Source organism: Procambarus clarkii, chromosome 16 (assembly GCF_040958095.1).
Source record: "Procambarus clarkii isolate CNS0578487 chromosome 16, FALCON_Pclarkii_2.0, whole genome shotgun sequence".
Lineage (NCBI taxonomy): Eukaryota > Metazoa > Arthropoda > Malacostraca > Decapoda > Cambaridae > Procambarus > Procambarus clarkii.
In genome coordinates this window covers 3,290,631-3,314,815 of record NC_091165.1, presented here as the reverse complement: position 1 = coordinate 3,314,815, position 24,185 = coordinate 3,290,631, and positions in this window count along the sequence as shown.

Genomic DNA, 24,185 nt, shown 5'->3' with positions numbered 1-24,185 from the left:
GCCTAATTCGATGATATTTCGTTTAAATCACATAAAGGAAAAGGGATGATAAACGTCAATATATTGCTAAATTCGATGATTTTTCGTACGAAACAAAATGCAAGAAAACTTGCTTAAAATGCAATATTATGCAAAATTCTGAGATTTGAAGGCCAAATCACATATCGTGATACTACATGAAATAGTATCGAAATATTGGTAAAAATGAATATATTTACGTAATATCAAACTACATGAAAAACGTGAAAAAAGTCACTATTTAACCATATTTGAGGATTTTAACTACAAATCATAGAGCGAGGTTTCGTATTATTTAGATCCAAGAAAAGACATATGACAATGTTGTTTCCAATACAAATGATAAAAATCAATGTGTTTTCATTAGAATTAACTAAAATGTTCCTGATTTTCCGTTTATATTACCAATGGAAGATATACACGAAAACCGCTCTATTCCGGCTGAAACGTCGATATATGCAATAAAAACAGAACTCCCCTTTTCAATATCTTACTCAGTATTTTAACGAGAAACAAATAATTGATTGAAAATGAAGTATTTAAGGTTATTATCTAATCAATTATGTGTTTGCATCATTTTTATCGTATATGTAATGAATTAATGCCCATAAACTGAAATTTCACAAAAACGTGGAAAAACGGCCAAATATTGCCTAATTCGATGATATATTTTTTTAAATCACATAAAGGAAAAGAGGATGATAAACGTCAAAATATTGCTAAATTCCATGATTTTTCGTACGAAACAAAATGCAAGAAAACTTGCTTAAAATGCAATATTATGCGAAATTCTGAGATTTGAAGGCCAAATCACATATCGTGATACTACATGAAATAGTATCGAAATATTGGCAAAAATGAATATATTTACGTAATATCAATCTACATGAAAAACGTGAAAAAATCACTATTTAACCATATTTGAGGATTTTAACTTCAAATCATAGAGCGAGGTTTCGTATTATTTAGATCCAAGAAAAGACATATGACAATGTTGTTTTTAATACAAATGATAAAAACCAATGTGTTTTAATTAGAATTAACTAAAATGTTCCTGATTTTCCGTTTATATTACCGATGGAAGATGTACACGTAAAACCGCTCTAATCCGGCTGAAACGTCGGTATATGCAATAAAACCCGAACTTCTCCCCTTTTCAATATCCTACTCAGTATTTTAACGAGAAACAAATGGTTGATGGAAAATGAAGTATTTAAGGTTAATTTCTAATCAATTATGTGTTTGCATCATTTTTATCGTATATTTAATGAATTAATAACAATAAACTGAAAATTCACAAAAACGTGGAAAAACGTCAAAATATTGCCTAATTCGATGATATTATGTTTAAATCACATAAAGGAAAAGGGGATGATAAACATCAAAATATTGCTAAATTTGATGATTTTTCGTATGAAATAAAATGCAAGAAAACTTGCTTAAAATGCAATATTATGCGAAATTCTGATATTTGAAGGCCAAATCACATATCGTGATACGACATGAAATAGTATCGAAATATTGGTAAAAGTGAATATATTTACGAAATATCAAACTACATGAAAAACGTGAAAAAAGTCACTATTTAACCATATTTGAGGATTTTAACTACAAATCATAGAGCGAGGTTTCGTATTAGTTAGATCCAAGAAAAGACATATGACAATGTTTTTTCTAATACAAATGATAAAAATCAATGTGTTTTCATTAGAATTAACTAAAATGTTCCTGATTATCCGTTTATATTACCGATGGAAGATGTACACGAAAACCGCTCTATTCCGGCTGAAACGTCGATATATGCAATGAAAACCCCTTTTTAATACCTTACTCAGTATTTTAACGAGGAACAAATAGTTGACTGAAATGAAGTATTTAAGGTTAATATCTAATCAATTATGTGTTTGCATCATTTTTATCTTATTTATAATGAATTAATACCAATAAACTGAAAATTCACAAAAACGTGGAAAAACGGCCTAATTAGATGATATTTTTGTTTAAATCACATAAAGGAAAATGGGATGATAAAGGTCAAAATATTGCTAAATTCGATGATTTTTCGTCCGAAACAAAATTCAAGAAAACTTGCTTAAAATGCAATATTATGCGAAATTATGTGATTTGAAGGCCAAATCACATATCGTGATACTACATGAAATAGTATCGAAATATTGGTAAAAATGAATATATTTACGTAATATCAAACTACATGAAAAACGTGAAAAAAGTCACTATTTAACCATATTTGAGGATTTTAACTTCAAACCATAGAGCGAGGTTTCGTATTATTTAGATCCAAGAAAAGACATATGACAATGTTGTTTCCAATACAAATGATAAAAATCAATGTGTTTTCATTAGAATTAACTATAATGTTCCTGATTTTCCGTTTATATTACCAATAGAAGATATACACGAAAACCGCGTTATTCCGGCTGAAACGTCGATATATGTAATAAAAACAGAACTTCTCCCCTTTTCAATATCTTACTCAGTATTTTAACGAGAAACAAATAATTGATTGAAAATGAAGTATTTAAGGTTATTATCTAATCAATTATGTGTTTGCATCATTTTTATCGTATATGTAATGAATTAATGCCCATAAACTGAAATTTCACAAAAACGTGGAAAAACGGCCAAATATTGCCTAATTCGATGATATTTTGTTTAAATCACATAAAGGAAAAGGGGATGATAAACGTCAAAATATTGCTAAATTCGATGATTTTTCGTACGAAACAAAATGCAAGAAAACTTGCTTAAAATGCAATATTATGCGAAATTCTGAGATTTGAAGGCCAAATCACATATCGTGATACTACATGAAATAGTATCGAAATATTGGCAAAAATGAATATATTTACGTAATATCAATCTACATGAAAAACGTGAAAAAATCACTATTTAACCATATATGAGGATTTTAACTTCAAATCATATAGCGAGATTTCGTATTATTTAGATCCAAGAAAAGACATATGACAATGTTGTTTTTAATACAAATGATAAAAACCAATGTGTTTTAATTAGAATTAACTAAAATGTTCCTGATTTTCCGTTTATATTACCGATGGAAGATGTACAAGTAAAACCGCTCTAATCCGGCTGAAACGTCGGTATATGCAATAAAACCCGAACTTCTTCCCTTTTCAATATCCTACTCAGTATTTTAACGAGAAACAAATGGTTGATTGAAAATGAAGTATTTAAGGTTAATTTCTAATCAATTATGTGTTTGCATCATTTTTATCATATATTTAATGAATTAATAACAATAAACTGAAAATTCACAAAAACGTGGAAAAACGTCAAAATATTGCCTGATTCGATGATATTATGTTTAAATCACATAAAGGAAAAGGGGATGATAAACATCAAAATATTGCTAAATTTGATGATTTTTCGTATGAAATAAAATGCAAGAAAACTTGCTTAAAATGCAATATTGTGCGAAATTCTGATATTTGAAGGCCAAATCACATATCGTGATACGACATGAAATAGTATCGAAATATTGGTAAAAAAGAATATATTTACGTAATATCAAACTACATGAAAAACGTGAAAAAAGTCACTATTTAACCATATTTGAGGATTTTAACTTCAAATCATAGAGCGAGGTTTCGTATTATTTAGATCCAAGAAAAGACATATGACAATGTTTTTTCTAATACAAATGATAAAAATCAATGTGTTTTCATTAGAATTAACTAAAATGTTCCTGATTTTCCGTTTATATTACCGATGGAAGATGTACACGAAAACCGCTCTATTCCGGCTGAAACGTCGAACTATGCAATGAAAACCCCTTTTTAATATCTTACTCAGTATTTTAACGAGAAACAAATAGTTGATTGAAATGAAGTATTTAAGGTTATTATCTAATCAATTATGTGTTTGCATCATTTTTTTCGTATATATAATGAATTAATACCAATAAACTGAAAATTCACAAAAACGTGGAAAAACGGCCTAATTCGATGATATTTCGTTTAAATCACATAAAGGAAAAGGGATGATAAACGTCAATATATTGCTAAATTCGATGATTTTTCGTACGAAACAAAATGCAAGAAAACTTGCTTAAAATGCAATATTATGCAAAATTCTGAGATTTGAAGGCCAAATCACATATCGTGATACTACATGAAATAGTATCGAAATATTGGTAAAAATGAATATATTTACGTAATATCAAACTACATGAAAAACGTGAAAAAAGTCACTATTTAACCATATTTGAGGATTTTAACTACAAATCATAGAGCGAGGTTTCGTATTATTTAGATCCAAGAAAAGACATATGACAATGTTGTTTCCAATACAAATGATAAAAATCAATGTGTTTTCATTAGAATTAACTAAAATGTTCCTGATTTTCCGTTTATATAACCAATGGAAGATATACACGAAAACCGCTCTATTCCGGCTGAAACGTCGATATATGCAATAAAAACAGAACTCCCCTTTTCAATATCTTACTCAGTATTTTAACGAGAAACAAATAATTGATTGAAAATGAAGTATTTAAGGTTATTATCTAATCAATTATGTGTTTGCATCATTTTTATCGTATATGTAATGAATTAATGCCCATAAACTGAAATTTCACAAAAACGTGGAAAAACGGCCAAATATTGCCTAATTCGATGATATATTTTTTTAAATCACATAAAGGAAAAGAGGATGATAAACGTCAAAATATTGCTAAATTCCATGATTTTTCGTACGAAACAAAATGCAAGAAAACTTGCTTAAAATGCAATATTATGCGAAATTCTGAGATTTGAAGGCCAAATCACATATCGTGATACTACATGAAATAGTATCGAAATATTGGCAAAAATGAATATATTTACGTAATATCAATCTACATGAAAAACGTGAAAAAATCACTATTTAACCATATTTGAGGATTTTAACTTCAAATCATAGAGCGAGGTTTCGTATTATTTAGATCCAAGAAAAGACATATGACAATGTTGTTTTTAATACAAATGATAAAAACCAATGTGTTTTAATTAGAATTAACTAAAATGTTCCTGATTTTCCGTTTATATTACCGATGGAAGATGTACACGTAAAACCGCTCTAATCCGGCTGAAACGTCGGTATATGCAATAAAACCCGAACTTCTCCCCTTTTCAATATCCTACTCAGTATTTTAACGAGAAACAAATGGTTGATGGAAAATGAAGTATTTAAGGTTAATTTCTAATCAATTATGTGTTTGCATCATTTTTATCGTATATTTAATGAATTAATAACAATAAACTGAAAATTCACAAAAACGTGGAAAAACGTCAAAATATTGCCTAATTCGATGATATTATGTTTAAATCACATAAAGGAAAAGGGGATGATAAACATCAAAATATTGCTAAATTTGATGATTTTTCGTATGAAATAAAATGCAAGAAAACTTGCTTAAAATGCAATATTATGCGAAATTCTGATATTTGAAGGCCAAATCACATATCGTGATACGACATGAAATAGTATCGAAATATTGGTAAAAGTGAATATATTTACGAAATATCAAACTACATGAAAAACGTGAAAAAAGTCACTATTTAACCATATTTGAGGATTTTAACTACAAATCATAGAGCGAGGTTTCGTATTAGTTAGATCCAAGAAAAGACATATGACAATGTTTTTTCTAATACAAATGATAAAAATCAATGTGTTTTCATTAGAATTAACTAAAATGTTCCTGATTATCCGTTTATATTACCGATGGAAGATGTACACGAAAACCGCTCTATTCCGGCTGAAACGTCGATATATGCAATGAAAACCCCTTTTTAATACCTTACTCAGTATTTTAACGAGGAACAAATAGTTGACTGAAATGAAGTATTTAAGGTTAATATCTAATCAATTATGTGTTTGCATCATTTTTATCTTATTTATAATGAATTAATACCAATAAACTGAAAATTCACAAAAACGTGGAAAAACGGCCTAATTAGATGATATTTTTGTTTAAATCACATAAAGGAAAATGGGATGATAAAGGTCAAAATATTGCTAAATTCGATGATTTTTCGTCCGAAACAAAATTCAAGAAAACTTGCTTAAAATGCAATATTATGCGAAATTATGTGATTTGAAGGCCAAATCACATATCGTGATACTACATGAAATAGTATCGAAATATTGGTAAAAATGAATATATTTACGTAATATCAAACTACATGAAAAACGTGAAAAAAGTCACTATTTAACCATATTTGAGGATTTTAACTTCAAACCATAGAGCGAGGTTTCGTATTATTTAGATCCAAGAAAAGACATATGACAATGTTGTTTCCAATACAAATGATAAAAATCAATGTGTTTTCATTAGAATTAACTATAATGTTCCTGATTTTCCGTTTATATTACCAATAGAAGATATACACGAAAACCGCTTTATTCCGGCTGAAACGTCGATATATGTAATAAAAACAGAACTTCTCCCCTTTTCAATATCTTACTCAGTATTTTAACGAGAAACAAATAATTGATTGAAAATGAAGTATTTAAGGTTATTATCTAATCAATTATGTGTTTGCATCATTTTTATCGTATATGTAATGAATTAATGCCCATAAACTGAAATTTCACAAAAACGTGGAAAAACGGCCAAATATTGCCTAATTCGATGATATTTTGTTTAAATCACATAAAGGAAAAGGGGATGATAAACGTCAAAATATTGCTAAATTCGATGATTTTTCGTACGAAACAAAATGCAAGAAAACTTGCTTAAAATGCAATATTATGCGAAATTCTGAGATTTGAAGGCCAAATCACATATCGTGATACTACATGAAATAGTATCGAAATATTGGCAAAAATGAATATATTTACGTAATATCAATCTACATGAAAAACGTGAAAAAATCACTATTTAACCATATATGAGGATTTTAACTTCAAATCATATAGCGAGATTTCGTATTATTTAGATCCAAGAAAAGACATATGACAATGTTGTTTTTAATACAAATGATAAAAACCAATGTGTTTTAATTAGAATTAACTAAAATGTTCCTGATTTTCCGTTTATATTACCGATGGAAGATGTACAAGTAAAACCGCTCTAATCCGGCTGAAACGTCGGTATATGCAATAAAACCCGAACTTCTTCCCTTTTCAATATCCTACTCAGTATTTTAACGAGAAACAAATGGTTGATTGAAAATGAAGTATTTAAGGTTAATTTCTAATCAATTATGTGTTTGCATCATTTTTATCATATATTTAATGAATTAATAACAATAAACTGAAAATTCACAAAAACGTGGAAAAACGTCAAAATATTGCCTGATTCGATGATATTATGTTTAAATCACATAAAGGAAAAGGGGATGATAAACATCAAAATATTGCTAAATTTGATGATTTTTCGTATGAAATAAAATGCAAGAAAACTTGCTTAAAATGCAATATTGTGCGAAATTCTGATATTTGAAGGCCAAATCACATATCGTGATACGACATGAAATAGTATCGAAATATTGGTAAAAAAGAATATATTTACGTAATATCAAACTACATGAAAAACGTCAAAAAAGTCACTATTTAACCATATTTGAGGATTTTAACTTCAAATCATAGAGCGAGGTTTCGTATTATTTAGATCCAAGAAAAGACATATGACAATGTTTTTTCTAATACAAATGATAAAAATCAATGTGTTTTCATTAGAATTAACTAAAATGTTCCTGATTTTCCGTTTATATTACCGATGGAAGATGTACACGAAAACCGCTCTATTCCGGCTGAAACGTCGAACTATGCAATGAAAACCCCTTTTTAATATCTTACTCAGTATTTTAACGAGAAACAAATAGTTGATTGAAATGAAGTATTTAAGGTTATTATCTAATCAATTATGTGTATGCATCATTTTTATCTTATATATAATGAATTAATACCAATAAACTGAAAATTCACAAAAACGTGGAAAAACGGCCTAATTCGATGATATTTTGTTTAAATCACATAAAGGAAAATGGGATGATAAACGTCAAAATATTGCTAAATTCGATGATTTTTTGTACGAAACAAAATTCAAGAAAACTTGCTTAAAATGCAATATTATGCGAAATTATGTGATTTGAAGGCCAAATCACATATCGTGATACTACATGAAATAGTATCGAAATATTGGTAAAAATGAATATATTTACGTAATATCAAACTACATGAAAAACGTGAAAAAAGTCACTATTTAACCATATTTGAGGATTTTAACTTCAAACCATAGAGCGAGGTTTCGTATTATTTAGATCCAAGAAAAGACATATGACAATGTTGTTTCCAATACAAATGATAAAAATCAATGTGTTTTCATTAGAATTAACTAAAATGTTCCTGATTTTCCGTTTATATTACTGATGGAAGATATACACGAAAACCGCTCTATTCCGGCTGAAACGTCGATATATGCAATAAAAACAGAACTTCTCCTTTTTCAATATCTTACTCAGTATTTTAACGAGAAACAAATAATTGATTGAAAATGAAGTATTTAAGGTTATTATCTAATCAATTATGTGTCTGCTTCATTTTTATCGTATATATAATGAATTAATACCCATTGACTGAAAATTCACAAAAACGTGGAAAAACGGCAAAATATTGCCTAATTCGATGACATTTTGTTTAAATCACATAAAGAAAAGGGGATGATAAACGTCAAAATATTGCTAAATTCGATGATTTTTCGTACGAAACAAAATGCAAGAAAACTTGCTTAAAATGCAATATTATGCGAAATTCTAATATTTGAAGGTCAAATCACATATCGTGATACGACATGAAATAGTATCGAAATATTGGTAAAAATGAATATATTTACGTAATATCAAACTACATGAAAAACGTGAAAAAAGTCACTATTTAACCATATTTGAGGATTTTAACTTCAAATCATAGAGCGAGGTTTCGTATTATTTAGATCCAAGAAAAGACATATGACAATGTTTTTTCTAATACAAATGATAAAAATCAATGTGTTTTCATTAGAATTAACTAAAATGTTCCTGATTTTCCGTTTATATTACCGATGGAAGATGTACACGAAAACCGCTCTTCTCCGGCTGAAACGTCGATATATGCAATAAAAACAGAACTTCTCCCCTTTTCAATATCTTACTCAGTATTTTAACGAGAAACAAATAGTTGATTGAAATGAAGTATTTAAGGTTATTATCTAATCAATTATGTGTTTGCATCATTTTTTTCGTATATATAATGAATTAATACCAATAAACTGAAAATTCACAAAAACGTGGAAAAACGGCCTAATTCGATGATATTTTGTTTAAATCACATAAAGGAAAAGGGGATGATAAACGTCAAAATATTGCTAAATTCCATGATTTTTCGTACGAAACAAAATGCAAGAAAACTTGCTTAAAATGCAATATTATCCGAAATTCTGAGATTTGAAGGCCAAATCACATATCGTGGTACTACATGAAATAGTATCGAAATATTGGCAAAAATGAATATATTTACGTAATATCAATCTACATGAAAAACGTGAAAAATCACTATTTAACCATATTTGAGGATTTTAACTTCAAATCATAGAGCGAGGTTTCGTATTATTTAGATCAAAGAAAAGACATATGACAATGTTGTTTTTAATACAAATGATAAAAACCAATGTGTTTTAATTAGAATTAACTAAAATGTTCCTGATTTTCCGTTTATATTACCGATGGAAGACGTACACGTAAAACCGCTCTAATCCGGCTGAAACGTCGGTATATGCAATAAAACCCGAACTTCTCCCCTTTTCAATATCCTACTCAGTATTTTAACGAGAAACAAATGGTTGATTGAAAATGAAGTATTTAAGGTTAATTTCTAATCAATTATGTGTTTGCATCATTTTTATCGTATATTTAATGAATTAATAACAATAAAATAAAAATTCACAAAAACGTGGAAAAACGTCAAAATATTGCCTAATTCGATGATATTATGTTTAAATCACATAAAGGAAAAGGGGATGATAAACATCAAAATATTGCTAAATTTGATGATTTTTCGTATGAAATAAAATGCAAGAAAACTTGCTTAAAATGCAATATTATGCGAAATTCTGTTATTTGAAGGCCAAATCACATATCGTGATACTACATGAAATAGTATCGAAATATTGGTAAAAATGAATATATTTACGTAATATCAAACTACATGAAAAACGTGAAAAAAGTAACTATTTAACCATATATGAGGATTTTAACTTCAAATCATAGAGCGAGGTTTCGTATTCTTTAGATTCAAGAAAAGACATATGACAATGTTGTTTCCAATACAAATGATAAAAATCAATGTGTTTTCATTAGAATTAACTAAAATGTTCCTGATTTTCCGTTTATATTACTGATGGAAGATATACACGAAAACCGCTCAAGTCCGGCTGAAACGTCGATATATGTAATAAAAACAGAACTTCTCCTTTTTCAATATCTTACTCAGTTTTTTTTACGAGAAACAAATAATTGATTGAAAATGAAGTATTTAAGGTTATTATCTAATCAATTATGTGTCTGCTTCATTTTTATCGTATATATAATGAATTACTACCCATTGACTGAAAATTCACAAAAACGTGGAAAAACGTCAAAATATTGCCTAATTCGATGATATTATGTTTAAATCACATAAAGGAAAAGCGGATGATAAACGTCAAAATATTGCTAAATTCCATGATTTTTCGTACGAAACAAAATACAAGAAAACTTCCTTAAAATGCAATATTATGCGAAATTCTGAGATTTGAAGGCCAAATCACATATCGTGATACTACATGAAATAGTATCGAAATATTGGTAAAAATGAATATATTTACGTAATATCAAACTACATGAAAAACGTGAAAAAGTCACTATTTAACCATATTTGAGGATTTTAACTTCAAATCATAGAGCGAGGTTTCGTATTATTTAGATCCAAGAAAAGACATATGACAATGTTGTTTCCAATACAAATGATAAAAATCAATGCGTTTTCATTAGAATTAACTAAAATGTTCCTGATTTTCCGTAAATATTACCGATGGAAGATGTACACGAAAACCGCTCTATTCCGGCTGAAACGTCGATATATGCAATAAAAACAGAATTTCTCCCCTTTTCAATATCTTACACAGTATTTTAACGAGAAACAAATAGTTGATTGAAAATGAAGTATTCAAGGGTATTATCTAATTAATTATGTATTTGCATGATTTTTATCGTATATATAATAAATTAATACCAATAAACTGAAAATTCACAAAAACGTGGAAAAACGTCAAAATATTGCCTAATTCGATGATATTATGTTTAAATCACATAAAGGAAAAGGGGATGATAAACATCAAAATATTGCTAAATTTGATGATTTTTCGTATGAAATAAAATGCAAGAAAACTTGCTTAAAATGCAATATTATGCGAAATTCTGATAATTGAAGGCCAAATCACATATCGTGATACGACATGAAATAGTATCGAAATATTGGTAAAAATGAATATATTTACGTAATATCAAACTACATGAAAAACGTGAAAAAAGTCACTATTTAACCATATTTGAGGATTTTAATTACAAATCATAGAGCGAGGTTTCGTATTATTTAGATCCAAGAAAAGACATATGACAATGTTGTTTCCAATACAAATGATAAAAATCAATGTGTTTTCATTAGAATTAACTAAAATGTTCCTGATTTTCCGTTTATATTACCAATGGAAGATATACACGAAAACCGCTCTATTCCGGCTGAAACGTCGATATATGCAATAAAAACAGAACTCCCCTTTTCAATATCTTACTCAGTATTTTAACGAGAAACAAATAATTGATTGAAAACGAAGTATTTAAGGTTATTATCTAATCAATTATGTGTTTGCATCATTTTTATCGTATATGTAATGAATTAATGCCCATAAACTGAAATTTCACAAAAACGTGGAAAAACGGCCAAATATTGCCTAATTCGATGATATTTTGTTTAAATCACATAAAGGAAAAGGGGATGAAAAACGTCAAAATATTGCTAAATTCCATGATTTTTCGTACGAAACAAAATGCAAGAAAACTTGCTTAAAATGCAATATTATCCGAAATTCTGAGATTTGAAGTCCAAATCACATTTCGGGATACTACATGAAATAGTATCGAAATATTGGCAAAAATGAATATAATTACGTAATATCAATCTACATGAAAAACGTGAAAAAATCACTATTTAACCATATTTGAGGATTTTAACTTCAAATCATAGAGCGAGGTTTCGTATTATTTAGATCCAAGAAAAGACATATGACAATGTTGTTTTTAATACAAATGATAAAAACCAATGTGTTTTAATTAGAATTAACTAAAATGTTCCTTATTTTCCGTTTTATTACCGATGGAAGATGTACACGTAAAACCGCTCTAATCCGGCTGAAACGTCGGTATATGCAATAAAACCCGAACTTCTCCCCTTTTCAATATCCTACTCAGTATTTTAACGAGAAACAAATGGTTGATTGAAAATGAAGTATTTAAGGTTAATTTCTAATCAATTATGTGTTTGCATCATTTTTATCGTATATTAATGAATTAATAACAATAAACTTAAAATTCACAAAAACGTGGAAAAACGGCAAAATATTGCCTAATTCGATGATATTATGTTTAAATCACATAAAGGAAAAGGGGATGATAAAAATCAAAATATTGCTAAATTTGATGATTTTTCGTATGAAATAAAATGCAAGAAAACTTGCTTAAAATGCAATATTATGCGAAATTCTGATATTTGAAGGCCAAATCACATATCGTGATACGACATGAAATAATATCGAAATATTGGTAAAAATGAATATATTTACGTAATATCAAACTACATGAAAAACGTGAAAAAAATCACTATTTAACCATATTTGAGGATTTTAACTTCAAATCATAGAGCGAGGTTTCGTATTATTTAGATCCAAGAAAAGACATATGACAATGTTTTTTCTAATACAAATGATAAAAATCAATGTGTTTTCATTAGAATTAACTAAAATGTTCCTGATTTTCCGTTTATTTTACCGATGGAAGATGTACACGAAAACCGCTCTATTCCGGCTGAAACGTCGATATATGCAATGAAAACCCCTTTTTAATATCTTACTCAGTATTTTAACGAGAAACAAATAGTTGATTGAAATGAAGTATTTAAGGTTAATATCTAATCAATTATGTGTTTGCATCATTTTTATCTTATATATAATGAATTAATACCAATAAACTGAAAATTCACAAAAACGTGGAAAAACGGCCTAATTCGATGATATTTTGTTTAAATCACATAAAGGAAAATGGGATGATAAACGTCAAAATATTGCTAAATTCGATGATTTTTCGTACGAAACAAAATTCAAGAAAACTTGCTTAAAATGCAATATTATGCGAAATTATGTGATTTGAAGGCCAAATCACATATCGTGATACGACATGAAATAGTATCGAAATATTGGTAAAAATGAATATATTTACGTAATATCAAACTACATGAAAAACGTGAAAAAAGTCACTATTTAACCATATTTGAGGATTTTAACTTCAAATCATAGAGCGAGGTTTCGTATTATTTAGATCCAAGAAAAGACATATGTCAATGTTGTTTCCAATACAAATGATAAAAATCAATGTGTTTTCATTAGAATTAACTAAAATGTTCCTGATTTTCCGTTTATATTACCGATGGAAGATGTACACGAAAACCGCTCTATTCCGGCTGAAACGTCGATATATGCAATGAAAACCCCTTTTTAATATCTTACTCAGTATTTTAACGAGAAACAAATAGTTGATTGAAATGAAGTATTTAAGGTTATTATCTAATCAATTATGTGTTTGCATCATTTTTTTCGTATATATAATGAATTAATACCAATAAACTGAAAATTCACAAATACGTGGAAAAACGGCCTAATTCGATGATATTTTGTTTAAATCACATAAAGGAAAAGGGGATGATAAACGTCAATATATTGCTAAATTCGATGATTTTTCGTACGAAACAAAATGCAAGAAAACTTGCTTAAAATGCAATATTATGCAAAATTCTGAGATTTGAAGGCCAAATCACATATCGTGATACTACATGAAATAGTATCGAAATATTGGTAAAAATGAATATATTTACGTAATATCAATCTATATGAAAAACGTGAAAAAATCACTATTTAACCATATATGAGGATTTTAACCTCAAATCATAGAGCGAGATTTCGTATTATTTAGATCCAAGAAAAGACATATGACAATGTTGTTTTTAATACAAATGATAAAAACCAATGTGTTTTAATTAGAATTAACTAAAATGTTCCTGATTTTCCGTTTATATTACCGATGGAAGATGTACACGTAAAACCGCTCTAATCCGGCTGAAACGTCGGTATATGCAATAAAACCCGAACTTCTCCCCTTTTCAATATCCTACTCAGTATTTTAACGAGAACAAATGGTTGATTGAAAATGAAGTATTTAAAGTTAATTTCTAATCAATTATGTGTTTGCATCATTTTTATCGTATATTTAATGAATTAATAACAATAAACTGAAAATTCACAAAAACCTGGAAAAACGTCAAAATATTGCCTAATTGGATGATATTATGTTTAAATCACATAAAGGAAAAGGGGATGATAAACATCAAAATATTGCTAAATTTGATGATTTTTCGTATGAAATAAAATGCAAGAAAACTTGCTTAAAATGCAATATTGTGCGAAATTCTGATATTTGAAGGCCAAATCACATATCGTGATACGACATGAAATAGTATCGAAATATTGGTAAAAATGAATATATTTACGTAATATCAAACTACATGAAAAACGTGAAAAAAGTCACTATTTAACCATATTTGAGGATTTTAACTTCAAATCATAGAGCGAGGTTTCGTATTATTTAGATCCAAGAAAAGACATATGACAATGTTTTTTCTAATACAAATGATAAAAATCAATGTGTTTTCATTAGAATTAACTAAAATGTTCCTGATTTTCCGTTTATATTACCGATGGAAGATGTACACGAAAACCGCTCTATTCCGGCTGAAACGTCGATATATGCAATGAAAACCCCTTTTTAATACCTTACTCAGTATTTTAACGAGAAACAAATAGTTGATTGAAATGAAGTATTTAAGGTTAATATCTAATCAATTATGTGTTTGCATCATTTTTATCTTATATATAATGAATTAATACCAATAAACTGAAAATTCACAAAAACGTGGAAAAACGGCCTAATTCGATGATATTTTGTTTAAATCACATAAAGGAAAATGGGATGATAAACGTCAAAATATTGCTAAATTCGATGATTTTTCGTACGAAACAAAATTCAAGAAAACTTGCTTAAAATGCAATATTATGCGAAATTATGTGATTTGAAGGCCAAATCACATATCGTGATACGACATGAAATAGTATCGAAATATTGGTAAAAATGAATATATTTACGTAATATCAAACTACATGAAAAACGTGAAAAAAGTCACTATTTAACCATATTTGAGGATTTTAACTTCAAATCATAGAGCGAGGTTTCGTATTATTTAGATCCAAGAAAAGACATATGACAATGTTGTTTCCAATACAAATGATAAAAATCAATGTGTTTTCATTAGAATTAACTAAAATGTTCCTGATTTTCCGTTTATATTACCGATGGAAGATGTACACGAAAACCGCTCTATTCCGGCTGAAACGTCGATATATGCAATGAAAACCCCTTTTTAATATCTTACTCAGTATTTTAACGAGAAACAAATAGTTGATTGAAATGAAGTATTTAAGGTTATTATCTAATCAATTATGTGTTTGCATCATTTTTTTCGTATATATAATGAATTAATACAAATAAACTGAAAATTCACAAATACGTGGAAAAACGGCCTAATTCGATGATATTTTGTTTAAATCACATAAAGGAAAAGGGGATGATAAACGTCAATATATTGCTAAATTCGATGATTTTTCGTACGAAACAAAATGCAAGAAAACTTGCTTAAAATGCAATATTATGCAAAATTCTGAGATTTGAAGGCCAAATCACATATCGTGATACTACATGAAATAGTATCGAAATATTGGTAAAAATGAATATATTTACGTAATATCAATCTATATGAAAAACGTGAAAAAATCACTATTTAACCATATATGAGGATTTTAACCTCAAATCATAGAGCGAGATTTCGTATTATTTAGATCCAAGAAAAGACATATGACAATGTTGTTTTTAATACAAATGATAAAAACCAATGTGTTTTAATTAGAATTAACTAAAATGTTCCTGATTTTCCGTTTATATTACCGATGGAAGATGTACACGTAAAACCGCTCTAATCCGGCTGAAACGTCGGTATATGCAATAAAACCCGAACTTCTCCCCTTTTCAATATCCTACTCAGTATTTTAACGAGAAACAAATGGTTGATTGAAAATGAAGTATTTAAGGTTAATTTCTAATCAATTATGTGTATCAATTTCGATATCATTTTTATCGTATATTTAATGAATTAATAACAATGGGATGTGTTTGCATCATTTTTATCGTATATTTAATGAATTAATAACAATAAACTGAAAATTCACAAAAACGTGGAAAAACGTCAAAATATTGCCTAATTCGATGATATTATGTTTAAATCACATAAAGGAAAAGCGGATGATAAACGTCAAAATATTGCTAAATTCCATGATTTTTCGTACGAAACAAAATACAAGAAAACTTCCTTAAAATGCAATATTATGCGAAATTCTGAGATTTGAAGGCCAAATCACATATCGTGATACTACATGAAATAGTATCGAAATATTGGTAAAAATGAATATATTTACGTAATATCAAACTACATGAAAAACGTGAAAAAGTCACTATTTAACCATATTTGAGGATTTTAACTTCAAATCATAGAGCGAGGTTTCGTATTATTTAGATCCAAGAAAAGACATATGACAATGTTGTTTCCAATACAAACGATAAAAATCAATGTGTTTTCATTAGAATTAACTAAAATGTTCCTGATTTTCCGTAAATATTACCGATGGAAGATGTACACGAAAACCGCTCTATTCCGGCTGAAACGTCGATATATGCAATAAAAACAGAATTTCTCCCCTTTTCAATATCTTACACAGTATTTTAACGAGAAACAAATAGTTGATTGAAAATGAAGTATTCAAGGGTATTATCTAATCAATTATGTATTTGCATCATTTTTATCGTATATATAATAAATTAATACCAATAAACTGAAAATTCACAAAAACGTGGAAAAACGTCAAAATATTGCCTAATTCGATGATATTATGTTTAAATCACATAAAGGAAAAGGGGATGATAAACATCAAAATATTGCTAAATTTGATGATTTTTCGTATGAAATAAAATGCAAGAAAACTTGCTTAAAATGCAATATTATGCGAAATTCTGATAATTGAAGGCCAAATCACATATCGTGATACGACATGAAATAGTATCGAAATATTGGTAAAAATGAATATTTTTACGTAATATCAAACTACATGAAAAACGTGAAAAAAGTCACTATTTAACCATATTTGAGGATTTTAATTACAAATCATAGAGCGAGGTTTCGTATTATTTAGATCCAAGAAAAGACATATGACAATGTTGTTTCCAATACAAATGATAAAAACCAATGTGTTTTAATCAGAATTAACTAAAATGTTCCTGATTTTCCGTTTATATTACCGATGGAAGATGTACACGTAAAACCGCTCTAATCCGGCTGAAACGTCGGTATATGCAATAAAAACCGAACTTCTCCCCTTTTCAATATCCTACTCAGTATTTTAACGAGAAACAAATGGTTGATTGAAAATGAAGTATTTAAGGTTAATTTCTAATCAATTATGTGTTTGCATCATTTTTATCGTATATTTAATGAATTAATAACAATAAACTGAAAATTCACAAAAACGTGGAAAAACGTCAAAATATTGCCTAATTCGATGATATTATGTTTAAATCACATAAAGGAAAAGGGGATGATAAACATCAAAATATTGTTAAATTTGATGATTTTTCGTATGAAATAAAATGCAAGAAAACTTGCTTAAAATGCAATATTATGCGAAATTCTGATATATGAAGGCCAAATCACATATCGTGATACTACATGAAATAGTATCGAAATATTGGTAAAAATGAATATATTTACGTAATATCAAACTACATGAAAAACGTGAAAAAAGTCACTATTTAACCATATTTGAGGATTTTAACTTCAAATCATAGAGCGAGGTTTCGTATTATTTAGATCCAAGAAAAGACATATGACAATGTTGTTTTTAATACAAATGATAAAAACCAATGTGTTTTAATTAGAATTAACTAAAATGTTCCTGATTTTCCGTTTATATTACTGATGGAAGATATACACGAAAACCGCTCTATTCCGGCTGAAACGTCGATATATGCAATAAAAACAGAACTTCTCCTTTTTCAATATCTTACTCAGTATTTTAACGAGAAACAAATAATTGATTGAAAATGAAGTATTTAAGGTTATTATCTAATCAATTATGTGTCTGCATCATTTTTATCGTATATATAATGAATTAATACCCATTGACTGAAAATTCACAAAAACGTGGAAAAACGGCAAAATATTGCCTAATTCGATGACATTTTGTATAAATCACATAAAGAAAAGGGGATGATAAACGTCAAAATATTGCTAAATTCGATGATTTTTCGTACGAAACAAAATGCAAGAAAACTTGCTTAAAATGCAATATTATGCGAAATTCTGAGATTTGAAGGCCAAATCACATATCGTGATACTACATGAAATAGTATCGAAATATTGGTAAAAATGAATATATCTACGTAATATCAAACTACATGAAAAACGTGAAAAAGTCACTATTTAACCATATTTGAGGATTTTATCTTCAAATCATAGAGCGAGGTTTCGTATTATTTAGATCCAAGTAAAGACATATGACAATGTTGTTTCCAATACAAACGATAAAAATCAATGTGTTTTCATTAGAATTAACTAAAATGTTCCTGATTTTCCGTAAATATTACCGATGGAAGATGTACGCGAAAACCGCTCTATTCCGGCTGAAACGTCGATATATGCAATAAAAACAGAACTTCTCCCCTTTTCAATATCTTACACAGTATTTTAACGAGAAACAAATAGTTGATTGAAAATGAAGTATTCAAGGGTATTATCTAATCAATTATGTATTTGCATCATTTTTATCGTATATATAATAAATTAATACCAATAAACTGAAAATTCACAAAAACGTGGAAAAACGTCAAAATATTGCCTAATTCGATGATATTATGTTTAAATCACATAAAGGAAAAGGGGATGATAAACATCAAAATATTGCTAAATTTGATGATTTTTCGTATGAAATAAAATGCAAGAAAACTTGCTTAAAATGCAATATTATGCGAAACTCTGATAATTGAAGGCCAAATCACATATCGTGATACGACATGAAATAGTATCGAAATATTGGTAAAAATGAATATATTTACGTAATATCAAACTACATGAAAAACGTGAAAAAAGTCACAATTTAACCATATTTGAGGATTTTAACTTCAAATCATAGAGCGAGGTTTCATATTATTTAGATCCAAGAAAAGACATATGACAATGTTTTTTCTAATACAAATGATAAAAATCAATGTGTTTTCATTAGAATTAACTAAAATGTTCCTGATTTTCCGTTTATATTACCGATGGAAGATGTACACGAAAACCGCTCTACTCCGGCTGAAACGTCGATATATGCAATAAAAACAGAACTTCTCCCCTTTTCAATATCCTACTCAGTATTTTAACGAGAAACAAATAGTAGATTGAAATGAAGTATTTAAGGTTATTATCTAATCAATTATGTGTTTGCATCATTTTTATCGTATATGTAATGAATTAATGCCCATAAACTGAAATTTCACAAAAACGTGGAAAAACGGCCAAATATTGCCTAATTCGATGATATTTTGTTTAAATCACATAAAGGAAAAGGGAATGATAAACGTCAAAATATTGCTAAATTCCACGATTTTTCGTACGAAACAAAATGCAAGAAAACTTGCTTAAAATGCAATATTAGGCGAAATTTTGAGATTTGAAGGCCAAATCACATATCGTGATACTACATGAAATAGTATCGAAATATTGGCAAAAATGAATATATTTACGTAATATCAATCTACATGAAAAACGTGAAAAAATCACTATTTAACCATATTTGAGGATTTTAACTTCAAATCATAGAGCGAGATTTCGTATTATTTAGATCCAAGAAAAGACATATGACAATGTTGTTTCCAATACAAATGATAAAAATCAATGTGTTTTCATTAGAATTAACTAAAATGTTCCTGATTTTCCGTTTATATTACCAATGTAAGATATACACGAAAACCGCTCTATTCCGGCTGAAACGTCGATATATGCAATAAAAACAGAACTCCCCTTTTCAATATCTTACTCAGTATTTTAACGAGAAACAAATAATTGATTGAAAACGAAGTATTTAAGGTTATTATGTAATCAATTATGTGTTTGCATAATTTTTATCGTATATGTAATGAATTAATGCCCATAAACTGAAATTTCACAAAAACGTGGAAAAACGGCCAAATATTGCCTAATTCGATGATATTTTGTTTAAATCACATAAAGGAAAAGGGGATGATAAACGTCAAAATATTGCTAAATTCCATGATTTTTCGTACGAAACAAAATGCAAGAAAACTTGCTTAAAATGCAATATTATCCGAAATTCTGAGATTTGAAGTCCAAATCACATTTCGGGATACTACATGAAATAGTATCGAAATATTGGCAAAAATGAATATAATTACGTAATATCAATCTACATGAAAAACGTGAAAAAATCACTATTTAACCATATTTGAGGATTTTAACTTCAAATCATAGAGCGAGGTTTCGTATTATTTAGATCCAAGAAAAGACATATGACAATGTTGTTTTTAATACAAATGATAAAAACCAATGTGTTTTAATTAGAATTAACTAAAATGTTCCTTATTTTCCGTTTTATTACCGATGGAAGATGTACACGTAAAACCGCTCTAATCCGGCTGAAACGTCGGTATATGCAATAAAACCCGAACTTCTCCCCTTTTCAATATCCTACTCAGTATTTTAACGAGAAACAAATGGTTGATTGAAAATGAAGTATTTAAGGTTAATTTCTAATCAATTATGTGTTTGCATCATTTTTATCGTATATTTAATGAATTAATAACAATAAACTTAAAATTCACAAAAACGTGGAAAAACGTCAAAATATTGCCTAATTCGATGATATTATGTTTAAATCACATAAAGGAAAAGGGGATGATAAAAATCAAAATATTGCTAAATTTGATGATTTTTCGTATGAAATAAAATGCAAGAAAACTTGCTTAAAATGCAATATTATGCGAAATTCTGATATTTGAAGGCCAAATCACATATCGTGATACGACATGAAATAATATCGAAATATTGGTAAAAATGAATATATTTACGTAATATCAAACTACATGAAAAACGTGAAAAAAATCACTATTTAACCATATTTGAGGATTTTAACTTCAAATCATAGAGCGAGGTTTCGTATTATTTAGATCCAAGAAAAGACATATGACAATGTTTTTTCTAATACAAATGATAAAAATCAATGTGTTTTCATTAGAATTAACTAAAATGTTCCTGATTTTCCGTTTATTTTACCGATGGAAGATGTACACGAAAACCGCTCTATTCCGGCTGAAACGTCGATATATGCAATGAAAACCCCTTTTTAATATCTTACTCAGTATTTTAACGAGAAACAAATAGTTGATTGAAATGAAGTATTTAAGGTTAATATCTAATCAATTATGTGTTTGCATCATTTTTATCTTATATATAATGAATTAATACCAATAAACTGAAATTTCACAAAAACGTGGAAAAACGGCCAAATATTGCCTAATTCGATGATATTTTGTTTAAATCACATAAAGGAAAAGGGGATGATAAACGTCAAAATATTGCTAAATTCCATGATTTTTCGTACGAAACAAAATGCAAGAAAACTTGCTTAAAATGCAATATTATCCGAAATTCTGAGATTTGAAGTCCAAATCACATTTCGTGATACTACATGAAATAGTATCGAAATATTGGCAAAAATGAATATAATTACGTAATATCAATCTACATGAAAAACGTGAAAAAATCACTATTTAACCATATTTGAGGATTTTAACTTCAAATCATAGAGCGAGGTTTCGTATTATTTAGATCCAAGAAAAGACATATGACAATGTTGTTTCCAATACAAATGATAAAAACCAATGTGTTTTAATCAGAATTAACTAAAATGTTCCTGATTTTCCGTTTATATTACCGATGGAAGATGTACACGTAAAACCGCTCTAATCCGGCTGAAACGTCGGTATATGCAATAAAAACCGAACTTCTCCCCTTTTCAATATCCTACTCAGTATTTTAACGAGAAACAAATGGTTGATTGAAAATGAAGTATTTAAGGTTAATTTCTAATCAATTATGTGTTTGCATCATTTTTATCGTATATTTAATGAATTAATAACAATAAACTGAAAATTCACAAAAACGTGGAAAAACGTCAAAATATTGCCTAATTCGATGATATTATGTTTAAATCACATAAAGGAAAAGGGGATGATAAACATCAAAATATTGTTAAATTTGATGATTTTTCGTATGAAATAAAATGCAAGAAAACTTGCTTAAAATACAATATTATGCGAAATTCTGATATATGAAGGCCAAATCACATATCGTGATACTACATGAAATAGTATCGAAATATTGGTAAAAATGAATATATCTACGTAATATCAAACTACATGAAAAACGTGAAAAAGTCACTATTTAACCATATTTGAGGATTTTATCTTCAAATCATAGAGCGAGGTTTCGTATTATTTAGATCCAAGAAAAGACATATGACAATGTTGTTTCCAATACAAACGATAAAAATCAATGTGTTTTCATTAGAATTAACTAAAATGTTCCTGATTTTCCGTAAATATTACCGATGGAAGATGTACACGAAAACCGCTCTATTCCGGCTGAAACGTCGATATATGCAATAAAAACAGAACTTCTCCCCTTTTCAATATCTTACACAGTATTTTAACGAGAAACAAATAGTTGATTGAAAATGAAGTATTCAAGGGTATTATCTAATCAATTATGTATTTGCATCATTTTTTATCGTATATATAATAAATTAATACCAATAAACTGAAAATTCACAAAAACGTGGAAAAACGTCAAAATATTGCCTAATTCGATGATATTATGTTTAAATCACATAAAGGAAAAGGGGATGATAAACATCAAAATATTGCTAAATTTGATGATTTTTCGTATAAAATAAAATGCAAGAAAACTTGCTTAAAATGCAATATTATGCGAAACTCTGATAATTGAAGGCCAAATCACATATCGTGATACGACATGAAATAGTATCGAAATATTGGAAAAAATGAATATATTTACGTAATATCAAACTACATGAAAAACGTGAAAAAAGTCACAATTTAACCATATTTGAGGATTTTAACTTCAAATCATAGAGCGAGGTTTCATATTATTTAGATCCAAGAAAAGACATATGACAATGTTTTTTCTAATACAAATGATAAAAATCAATGTGTTTTCATTAGAATTAACTAAAATGTTCCTGATTTTCCGTTTATATTACCGATAGAAGATGTACACGAAAACCGCTCTACTCCGGCTGAAACGTCGATATATGCAATAAAAACAGAACTTCTCCCCTTTTCAATATCCTACTCAGTATTTTAACGAGAAACAAATAGTAGATTGAAATGAAGTATTTAAGGTTATTATCTAATCAATTATGTGTTTGCATCATTTTTATCGTATATGTAATGAATTAATGCCCATAAACTGAAATTTCACAAAAACGTGGAAAAACGGCCAAATATTGCCTAATTCGATGATATTTTGTTTAAATCACATAAAGGAAAAGGGAATGATAAACGTCAAAATATTGCTAAATTCCACGATTTTTCGTACGAAACAAAATGCAAGAAAACTTG